This window comes from Castanea sativa, chromosome 12 (assembly GCF_040712315.1).
Source record: "Castanea sativa cultivar Marrone di Chiusa Pesio chromosome 12, ASM4071231v1".
Lineage (NCBI taxonomy): Eukaryota > Viridiplantae > Streptophyta > Magnoliopsida > Fagales > Fagaceae > Castanea > Castanea sativa.
In genome coordinates this window covers 21,567,048-21,579,275 of record NC_134024.1, presented here as the reverse complement: position 1 = coordinate 21,579,275, position 12,228 = coordinate 21,567,048, and the positions used below count along the sequence as shown (strand labels likewise).

General features: G+C 36.1%; 1 pseudogene; it reads right to left on the bottom strand.

Annotated features, from left to right (window-relative positions):
• Window positions 1-6,723: 6,723 nt before the first annotated feature.
• Window positions 6,724-7,895, bottom strand: LOC142619306 (aspartic proteinase CDR1-like; annotated as a pseudogene).
• Between the last annotated feature and the right edge of the window lie 4,333 nt (window positions 7,896-12,228).

Genomic DNA, 12,228 nt, shown 5'->3' with positions numbered 1-12,228 from the left:
GTCCTATTTCTTAGGCATAGTGTAAGCAATTGCTTGGCCTTTTCAATTCTGAAAATGATCATGGTGCTAATCACCATGTTGCAAGTGTTAGTACAAGTGTTGTTGTCTCTAGCATGCTATCTGGAGCTACTGCTGTACCTGTTGCAACTGGTGTGCCTTCCACAACTATGACATCTTCAGACAGTGCTCATTCTACTTTTGTTGACACCATGTCAGGTATCAATTCATTGCTTCATTTCACTCCTTCCTTGAAGCATTCTTTTTCTGCCAAAGTAGTTAATAGAGAAGTCTTTCATGCCTCTGCTTGGGTCATTGACACAGGGGCTACAGATCATATGGTGCATTCCATTGCATGTTTCACCACTATCACTGCTACTCTAAACACTTTTGTCAATTTACCTAATGGAGAAGTTGCTTTTGTTACTCATGTTGGCATTGTGAAAATATCAGAACACCTTATACTTCACAATGTTCTTTGTGTTCTATCATTTAGTTTCAATCTTATTTCTATCAGTCAATTAGTTAAGTCCACTGCTTGTTGCCTTATTTTCTTTGGAAATTTATGCTTTATCCAGGACCTTGCTCATTGGAGCACACTTGGTCTGGGTAGAGAAAGCAATGGACTCTAATTACTAGACAAGGGTTGCATTTCTACACCTGTCATTGCTACTTCTGTCCATAGTTCACAAGTTCACATCTGGCACTCCAAATTGGGTCACTTTTCCAATGCCTAATTGGCTTCAATAAAACCAAGTGATGTACCTAGTTTCATTCTTGTTGAAAACTTTAATTGTGACATTTGTCCACTTGCAAAACAAAACGTTTACCCTTTAATAAAAGCTCTCATTTGTCTAAATCTTGTTTTGAGCTGATTCATTGTGATTTGTGGGGACCTTTCTCAGTCTCTACTATTGATCATTGCAAGTATTTTTTAACCATTATTGATGACTATTCTAGATGCACTTAGGTTTATTTGTTAAAGCATAAGTCTCAAACACAATCTATTTTGGAACAATTTTGCACTATGGTGGAAACTCAATTTTCCAAGAAAATTAAAACCTTAAGGTCTGACAATGGGACTGAGTTCATCATGAAAGATTTTTTTGCTAAAAAAGGCATCTTGCATCATTTAAGCTGTGTAGAAACCTCTCAACAAAATGCTATTGTTGAGAGGAAGCACCAACACATCTTAAATGTGGCAAGAGCTCTCATGTTTCAATCCCATTTACCTTTGCGTTTGTGGGGTCATGCTATACTAGCTGTTGTCTATTTAATCAACAGAATTCCCTCATCTGCTTTGTCAAATTAGATTCCTTTTGAAGTGTTTTTTAGACATCCACCTAGCTTTGCACATTTAAAAGTGTTTGGTTGCTTATGTTTTGCTTCCACCCTTTCTAATCATAGGTTTAAATTTGCCCCTAGAGTTGTCAAGTGTGTTTTCTTGGGATATCCTTTTGGGGTTAAAGGATATAAGGTTCTTGATTTGTCTACCAATAGGGTGTTTCTATCTAGGGATGTGGTTTTCCATCAACATTCTTTCCCTTTTGCTTCTGTTTCATCTCATATTGCAGATCCTTTCCTTCCTTCTACTGTTGAAGCTCCCCGCTCAGCTGGTATTGATAATTTTGTTACTTTTGTTAGCATTTCTGATCCATCTTCCTTGGATATTGCTGATACTCCTTCTTCTCTTCAGTTTGTTCCACCTGTTTTACCTTCTCGTCCTATTTCTTCTTCTAGTCCTATACAGGTGTCTCATTCTGATCAGGTGCCTTCTTCATCTCCACCAGTTGCTTCAGTGCCTCCAGTGCCTCTAAGAAAGTCCACTAGAGATATCAGACCTCCTGATTATTTGCAGGACTATGCTTGTACTACTATTGCAGCTGGTGCTCCTTATGATCTTGGTCAATGTCTTACCTATTCTCATTTAGAGCCATGCTATTATTCCTATTTGCTAGCTGTTAGTTCTAGTCCCAAAGAACTTGCCACTTTTTCTCAAGCTGTTTAAGACCCACTTTGGAGGGTTACCATGGACAAAGAAATTCAAGCCTTTGAACTGAATCACACTTAGGATGTGACTACCTTGCCTAGCATCCTGGTAAGTCCCCCATTGGCTGCAAGTGGGTTTATAAAGTCAAGCTTAACCCTGATGGTAGTGTTGAGAGATTCAAAGCCAGGCTGGTTGCTAAGGGGTATACTTAGAGGGAAGGGCTTGATTTCCTTGAAACCTTCTCTCCTATTGCTAAAATAGTTTCAGTGAGGGTCTTGATTGCTCTTGTTGCTGCCAAGTAGTGGCCTTTACACCAATTGGACATCAATAATGCCTTTTTACATGGGGATTTGGATGAAGAGGTCTATATGACATTGCCACCTGGTTTTCACAGTAAGGGGGAGTGTGTGTCAGCCTCTTCTACTACTCCTAAGGTGTGTAAATTGGTTAAGCCTCTTTATGGTTTCAGACAAGCTTCAAGGCAGTGGTACACAAAGCTGTCAGCAACAATAAAGGAGCTTGGTTTTGTTCAATCTCAAGCTGATCATTCCCTATTTGTGCATAGCTAAGGGTCTTTGTTTACTACTCTACTTGTATATGTTGATGATATAGTAATCACTGGCAATGATCTTGCTTGTGTTGCTTCTTTCAAGTCTGTTTTAGATCAGAAGTTTGGCATTAAGGATTTGGGATCACTCAAGTATTTGTTGGGTTTAGAAATTGCAAGAAACAAGAATGAGATCAATTTAAGCCAGAGGAAGTATGCTTTAGAAGTCCTTGAGGAAACTGGTATGACAAGATGTAAACCAGTCCAAAGCCCAATGGAACAGCAATTGAAGCTATCTAAAGGCAGTGGGGACTTACTTTCCAATCCAGGACAGTACAAAAGGCTTATTGGGAAGCTTATGTACTTGACTTTGAGCAGGCCAGATATCACATATGCAGTGCATAGGCTTAGCCAATTCTTGGCACAGCCTAGAGCACCACATATGAAAGCAGCCTCTAGAATACTTCAGTACATAAAAGGAATACCTGGTCAAGGAGTTTTCTTCGCCACTAAATTTGATCTGCATCTAAAGGCATATTGTGATGCTGATTAGGCAGGGTGCCCTGACACAAGAAAGTCTCTAACAGGCTATTGTGTGTTTCTTGGTGATGCCTTAGTGTCTTGGAGGTCTAAGAAACAAAGCATAGTATCTAGGTCCAGTGCAGAAGCTAAATATAAGGCCATGGCCACAACCACCTATGAATTGACTTGGATTTTGCATTTGCTACAAGATTTGCATGTCAAACATGATAAGCCTGTGCTGATGTATTGTGACAACCAAGCATCAATTCATATAGTAGCAAATCCAGTGTTTCATGAGAGATCACTGCCATACTGTGAGGAATAGGATCCTCGATGGTACACTTAAAACCTTCTATGTTTCAACTAAAAATCAATTGGCAGATGTGTTAGGTTCTAAGACCTTAGGGACTAATGTATTAGAACTTCAATGTATATTGTGTTGGCAAACCATGATCAAAACATTTAGTCTAGGTTTAGACTTGCTCAAAGTTTGGTTTAATGTAAGTTTGGAATCGAGTAGTTGCAGGAAATTACTGTTCTACTTCTGCACAGCTCAATCGATCGAAGAATAGACTCGATCGATCGAGAATCGTGTATCAGGAATTTTCTGCAGAATTTTAAGTCGGCCCAAACACAGTTCAAGCCCATTAAGGATTAGGGTTTCAGATCTACTTCTCTAACTATATAAAGGAAACCCTAAGCACGTTTTTAAAGGCTTCTAAGAGAGAGAAGAGAGTGCCTCTTTTTTGTATCTAGGGTTTTATACCCAAAGTTCTCTAGAGTCTTTGTTGCTCATATTACTGTTTGTGTGAATCTCTTGTGAGATCTGAGAGGTGCTTGCCTTCACACAAGTTTGGGATTATCAAGAAGGAGATTTCTTCAAGAACTTGATGATCATTCAGTTGCTGCCATAACAGTTTAAAGATACACAAGCAGGAGTGCTTGTGCTTGCTGGAGAATCCAAGAAAGAAGGAGTCCGTGGTCTCGGAGCTTGCACTTGGTCGTGTCAGTTCTCCGCAAATCCAATTCTCCGCATTTTACATTGATATGATTTTATGATTATGTTAACCTAGATCTGGAATTTGGACTAAGTAATAACTTGGCTTGTTAACTAGGTTAATCCAATTGTGGTTTAAGTGGTCTAAACAAACTCTACAAGATGTATTTACCAAGGCCTTGGGAGTGTAAAGTTTCTTAAGGTTGATCAAAAGGCTAGGTGTTATTAATATTTTTGCTTCTAAAGTGGAATATTCTCATACTGGTGTAGAAGATCAAAAGGCAAGAGTTGTGCTCTTAAGGGGGAGTGTTAAGAGTGCAAAGAAGTGTTGCATGCCTCAATCCACGCAGCTAGCTAGTGGTGCAGCAGGTGTTGATGAGGGATGCACTAGCCCAGCCACAAGAGTAGCAGGCAGTGCAGTAGTTGCCAATGCTCAGTGCATTAGACAGGCCACGATGGCAACAAGCAATGCAGCATTTGCTGATGAGGTGTGCACTGCTCAAGCTACGAAGCTTGCATCAAAGGACATGATTAGCTCAGCAGTCTTGGAATTGCTTGAGTCCATGCCACATCATAAGTTCCTCCTCCAGGATCGTTGAGGAAGTTAATTCCACAAATCCAGGAGTTAGTTACTTAGGCTAGCCATGTGTACAGCTTCTAGAAAGTTCAAATAATGGTTTTGGCGCCAATTGTACAGCTAGTAGTTTTCTTTGTATATAAATAGTGGATCATTTAGATTTTTATTAATTCTATTTATTTCATTGTAATTCATTTTTCTCAATCAATGAAATTCTCCCAATTCTATTTAGTGTCCCTGTTTTATAGTAGACAATAGGAAGCACACCACACCGTCACCTCCAGAAACTTTAGCAACACTTACAACTTCCATAATGGTTGTGAAGGTAAAGAAGCAAGTTTTAGAAAGGTTCGAACGAGGATGGGTACATTGTGCCCACTGAACTGGACACACCATTTTCTCTCACCATTTTCTTCTATAATGTTAGGAACAGGTATAAAGGAGCATAACTGTAATTGAGGTTTCTGTCACCATGTTTCTCTTCAAATTTGATGGATGAAATTTTGCAAGCCCAAGTGGAAAACACCTAGCCATGCCATTTTCTTTCCTCTCCCTTGTCATCTTAGCCAACCGCTAAATATTTTTTCTTTTTATATGTAAAAATTAAGATAATGAACTTGGAATATTGTCCCCACAGCTGAAATTTTAATTCTCCCCCTCAGCTTCTTCCCCCCAACCCCTCAGCTTGATAAATAACTTGTTTATGTTCGTTTGTTTAGAAAACAAGTCAAGTTCAAGCCTTAAGATTAGGCTCCATTATTAAACGAGTCAACCTCAAACATAATGATGTACTCGTGAACAAAATCATGAACATGAGGGCTCGATTTAACTATATATAATATTATATTTTCATATGTATACTTGTCTAAAAATATATTTATATAGACTTGAAATTGGATTGTATAAGTTTGTTAATAGGTTCATGTGATATTAATTATTATTTTTAGTTTATTGATGGTATAAACAGTCTATTTGTAGTAAAAAATCATAACATTGTAAAGAAAGAAAACATTTCAGTCATGGTTTCACAATATATAGCAAAAGAATAAGTTAATCAAGTACCTCTTAAACAAGCTCAAGCTTTCTTAACAAGATAATGAGCTAAGCTTGAACATAAAATCTTTTTTGGTGTCGAGCTCGAGGTTGGCTCGTGTTTGAAAAAAAAAAAATATAAGAACAAGCCAAAACTTTTAAATCTCGACGCGGCTCGTCTCATTTGCAGCCCTACTTTCTCTCTCTATCTTGTCCAAAATCCATCCAAAATAACTCATTGAAACTGAACTAATAATGGAAAGACAGAAAGATGAATGTTAGGCTCTTAGCAAGAAATGTATGCCACTTGAGGCAGAATAAACAACAGGGGATAGCTTGTGATCAGTTTAAGTACACGTGTAAACATTCAAGGCATTCAGCTTGTGCTCAATTCTATTCATTGGGCTCAACTCTATTTCCATCATTAGCAAGCGGTTTTTGTATTCTTGAAATTGTAAAAAGAAAAGAATCTCCAGCCCTAGATAATATAAAAGAGAGGTGAACTCAAAAGACGTTTTACAATTTCCTCTAGAAATACAAAATTTTGTGTTTGTTTTTTTATAGTGGAAATAATTTTATTTTGAAAAATAAAAGTTTTTATTTTTATTTTTTATGATAACGTAGTCGTAGTGTATCTCACTAAAGAAGAGCCCTTTGAACTCACCTATGGCCAGTACAACTAACACCATCTAACAGAACCAATAAGTTGAGTAATCTTGACGCATTCACCCTTGACGCTGTAAGCAAAAGAAGAAATATAGAAGATATATATACAAACTTCTTTTTACTATTTTATAGGACATAAGAAGAAATGAAATCTTTGAACCTTGGATCACACATGCCCCACAATAAATTTCAACATTTCTTTTTCAAATTCATTTAATAGGAAAATAGAATTCATGGACCATAGAGGACCAAACTGCTGATCTCAACCTCCACCCCCTGTATATCTGGAGAGGAGATACAATTTGGTCCACTTTTAGAAACATATTACATAGATTAATGCATGAGTAGGTATATATCTTTCATTGATCGTATAGGTTACATGAAAGTGCCAAACTCTACAATTTGGTGCAATCAGTTGGCTTGAAGGAGACCATCCTTGTTTCCAAGTCAAACCCAATCAAAAAATTAGCTTGAACATAGTTGCCATATAATCCTTGGTCACCCAAATATGCCAATTCAGTTTTTGCATGATTTATAATTGCAAAGCAGTAAATATCATATCCTTTAACCGGTTGAGTGAAAGTTTGTAAAGGCTTTAACTCCACATCTGCACCTTCAAAATGGACAGTCAATATTGGTCCATTATCATTAGTAATTTTAGTTCTATAGCAAAGCCGGTTTCCCAAAAGAGTGTCATTTTTCATGGGTTCAATTGAAATCCGCTTCTTCACTTCCACCACTAAGCGATTATAAAAATCTGGTGGCAAAGCGAATAGTGTGGATCCTGAATCAATACAAATGTTGCCCTTAGAAACCTTACCTGAAGAGTTAAAGGGCACATATGTGTCTCCAACACTAATTCCTTCTAGTGTCACATTATATGTTCCTCCAGCTATAAACATTGGTGTTGAAACCACACCATCACCCACAACTTCACTGCCATTGCCAAAACTTATCTTGCTTGCAATATTAGGATAAGTATATTCAATAGCATATGGCAACAAGCAATAAGAAAACCTCTTGCTACCAATTTGAGAAGGAAAGGACAAAGGCTCTGGTCCTAATGCAATGAGTCTCGTTGTATGATTACTGTGACTGAAAGTAACGTTGTGTGCACATCCAAAAGCAATATCAAAGGAAACTGCTTGCCTGGAGGTAGAAGAGATGGTGACTTTTTCTTTGGCCAAAACACCATTGGATAACCACTTGCATATCGACTGACGTAATTGCAACTATTTTGAGGAGAACAATGGACATCATACCATTCGTGACATTTTTCTGAATGACAAGAAATTTCACTGTATGTGTAGGACTTTTTAGGATCAAACCCGGGGTGAATCTTATTGAAGCAGACATCACAAGGTACACATTGTGCCCACACAATGTTACTCGCTGTATCAATCATGCCGTAGATGTCTACTGGTGGAGTGCCAAGTGAGGCCTTCATTAGATGCTAACCGAAGTATGGTATTAATTGTGCTTGGGGGACATTATGAGCTGTAACCAAAAGGCCTATAAGGTAATATGAGAGAAGGAAGCATGGATGAAATTTGACACCGCTTGCCATTGAATTTAGAGAGATGAAATAGTATTGGCTATACTAAAGACTTTTATATACACAATTAAACCGAACTTTCCATTTCCAGCCTAATGATTACTTGATTGCACCATTAATTTGACCTAACAGAAGGAAAAAATAAATAAAAAGAAGAGAATTCTCCGTCTGTAGATGGCATCGAATGTGCCACTATAAACTGGAAATTTTAATAACCATCAAAATTTGCTTCTTTTAACAATATTTAAAACAGAGATTGTAATGAATGCAATAAATGAATGAAATAATACCAATATATCATAACAAATCTCTTGTTTCGCTGAAGAATAGGTCATCAATCCTTATTTAATTTTTCCAAACAAAAAACCTTATTTAAGAATAAATTTGGTTAGCTAGCCCCTCGGTTATGCATGGCAAATGTGCCTCTCTTTTTTTCTTCTTTTTTTCCCAAACAAAAAATAGGAATTATTATTTTTATTTGGCTTTGTGATCTATAAGGAATTACATTTCTTTTTAAGACGAAGACGAGATTTTTTAAATAGTAGGATACAACTTAGCCTAAAATCATTCCCAAACATGATATGAATTTAAACTTTCACTAAAGCTTTTGTGACCGCTTTCTTTAATGCTCATCCAATTACTCTACCATAGAGAGGAAAAATAAATAAGAGTTCTCTAGTGCTAAACAAGAATAAATGAATAGGAACATTACATATAAGGCTTAACGAGTCGTATTTGTTGCTCAACTTCACTTAAATCTAAAAAGTTGATTTCTCAATCACATTATATAAGAGAGAGAAATTAATACCGTGTCTCTCTACTTAGATCTGGTGGCTAGTTATTAGAGTAAGGGACAAAGCCATTCTTTGGCCTTAGAGGGCTTTCCTTGCCTCTTCCCACCCCCAAAAAGAAAAAAAGAAAAAAAAAATACTAGTATATATATAAAGGTAATTAATTTTGGTAAGTTTGTCCCATAAATTTACACATGGCCCCCTAACATCGTTGACCATCTTAAAAAAAAATAAAAAATAAAAAAGAAGCAAAATGCCCTTAAAAAACAAATGACAAGCCCAAAAAAGATTGACCCAACCATAAAATCACTAAGAGAAAAGCTCATGAAAATTTAGCCCAGTCATTCAACCAATTAGACCCGAGCCTTTAAAAATTTAACCAAAACCAGATTAATCTTACACAAAAATTCTCAAAACCATTCCATCAAAATAAATAAATTAATTAAATAATAATAAAAGACTGAGCAAAGGCACTTGCTACTTGTGAGGAGGGCTGACCAACTAAGGTAGTAAGGCATGACTTATGAAGCAAAGCAATGAGACCCAGTAGAGGCAGGCAACACGACAACACCTCAAACTCTAGCCACCAAATCTGAGCAAAGCAACATGGTATCTCTCTCTCTCTTTGGACAAAGAATCTGTTGTTATGGAAAAACTATCTCAGCATCTTAACTTACGAATAGATATCTTGTGCCCAATTCTTTGTACGAATAGATATCTTGTGCCCAATTCTTTGTTATGGAAAAACTATCTCAGCAAAGTAACTCTTTGTGCGTTGTTCTTGTTCGCGATATTTTCATTTGGATTATTCCTTGATTTTGTGATCCCAATTCTATTCTAATGTTTTGTATGTTAAAATAAAAATAAATGAGAGGGAATGATCCTTGCATGCAAGATACATGTTATTACAAAGATGTTGTCATTTAATTTGGTATAACTTTTTAATTAGAACTTTTTTTTATTCCTCTTGTTTTAAGTAAAATAAAATCTTAAATTTGAAACAATGAAACTTTTCTTTTGGTTTAACTTTTTTCCGTATAAGATATTCGTCTACCTTCATTAGAAACATGCGAAAGGGTATCGATAATTGAATCCGTGAAACTCAGCAAGTGAGATTTTCTTGAAATATTTCTCTAAATTATTAGTATTTTATAGGAAAGTTTTTTCCTCTATCTTTTATTCTTACAAGTTAATAATTTTTAGTTTTTTCTAGCAACATTAAGGAACCTATTGTTTTGTGGGGGATAGAACCCAAAGCCCCAATCTACCTAATAATTCTCTTATATAAAAACCAACAAACACACAAACAACTTTAAAGAAATCAAGTTTATGTTTTTCAAAGAGTCTTCTCTTCTCTATGTGGGAGGGCCATTCGACAAAAAAATCAAACCATTTACAACAATATATATTCAAATGGCTCCAATTGTATTACTTGATGAACAATAAATACCCTATTGCTTCCAATAAGAAACTATCTTTTTGTATTAAAAAAAAATTTATTTTTCTTCCACACCAAGAAAATCATTTCCTCCCGCAAAGAAGAAGAAGGGAAAAAAACCAATTGGAGCAGTCAAGATCAAGGTAGAATTTGCACTCGTCGTCGTTGCAGCGGAAGATGAAGCCGCTGCTTTTATTGCCATAACCATTGCAGTTGCCACTGGTGAAAATGTTACTTCGCTGTAGGAGAAGTGGGTGGTCTGTGTGATAGGAGCTTTGGATCATTTTCGGAAGCTTTGCACATGATTCGTGCAGGGCGTAGTTACAAAATAACCTGCCACAAACGTAGGCCTGACCATCGCACAAGCTTGAGCAGGCCATGTACATCCTCCATAACAGATGCTTGTGATCGAAATGGTTAATCTCCATATCTCTCTTCCTCCTCTCCCTTTCCTGTATTTTTCTCCCAAATATAAATATGAACAATAATTATATTATAAAGAGTAATATGTGTTGCACATAAACTATTTTACACTGCCTAAAAATATAAAAAACAAGCATGAGTAAAGTGCTAAGGCCAAGTGGAGAATAAGTGTAGGGTTCCCACCATGGTCAGCTTTGGTGCCTTCCTTGAGTCTGTTTTCTTGCAAGAGAGACAGGAGATTCCTTGTGAAATGCAAGCAACAAATTTTATTGAGCTTTAATTTCTTGTAATTTTATAGTTACATTTCAGCAATAAAATTTATATAATTTTGCCAAAAAAAAAAAAGCACTGAGTGAATTATTGACAAGTTATTATGTAACTTTGCGTGGTAATTTTTGTCCCACAGGGCAATTAGTGCCGTGAGTTTCCCCCATTTACACCGACTTTGAAGGCAAAGAAGAGATCAATTTGTTGTTATAATTGTTTTTAGATACAAATTACACACCCTAAATTTGCTTAAAAATGAATTCAGTTCCATAACTTCATATTCATTCAATTCAATTTAATCCTCTAATAATTAGTTTATCAACAAAAATTACCAATAGCCAAAATAAATAAATAAAAAAGATCAATTGACTAATTTTACCTAAAGTAAACAACTTGATCTTTTAAAAATTTTAAACAAAATAATTTTGTCTTTATCCTGCAAGCCATAGTATGCATCAAAGACACTTTATAAAAAAAACCCTAAGTGGCTAAATAATAAAGCAGGAGACCGGAGCCGCCTCATGCAGCTAGCAGCAAAATCGTCTCCTAATTTCAAGCCTTGACTCCATTACTGGCCCTCCCATTAGTAAGAAGTTACTTTACCTTTCTATAACTTAGCCAATCCCCACATTCCTTTCTAGTCAAATTTCCATCTAATTTGTCTGTTTTAGTTCATTCCAGACCTCCCCACATTTCTTTCTAGCGTACTGCTTCCTTAGGAAGCCTTCCTGTCACTTCTCTTACGTTCATTTTTTGTTCTTTCAAATTTTCTCAAAAAACTCAGAAGCACCATGCGTCTCTTTGTCTCTGTCTTTCTCTCGCAGTGGCTCTAGATCTGGTGTCGTTTTCAGCATCAGTACCATCTTCGATTTTTCTACCTCCAAGCCATTCACGTTTTCAGTCACCTCTGCAGGCAACAAAAGATAATTAATTATCTTGAAATTTCTAATTTTGGTTTTGATATCTTGAACTTTCTATATTACTCAGAAACATCTTGTTGGTTGAATTTGATTGATAGCTGCTTAGCTGTTTTTTAAAAGTTACAGTTCATGTGTAGCTATTGTTTCTAATCGGTTATCCAAAAAAAAATTTGTACATCAAGCATGTTTCTAACATATATACGCCTACAATGATTTTGAGAAGAGAATCGGGTAAACTAAAACTGTTTCAACAAAAAAAGAGCTGTTTCGTCACATATGCGTAGGTATATTGACCAAGAAAATCACATACTGTTATTGTCTTTTCTTTTTTGGTTTTAATATTTTTGGGCATACCATGGCAAATGAACACGCCTCTCTGTGTGCAATGTAGTTATGCAACAGAGAAGTTCGAAATTTGACATTAACTAATAGCATTGACATGTGAATAATATTAATAATTATGCGTACTATCAAATTTCTTTAAAAGAAAATTTTTCAAAATATAC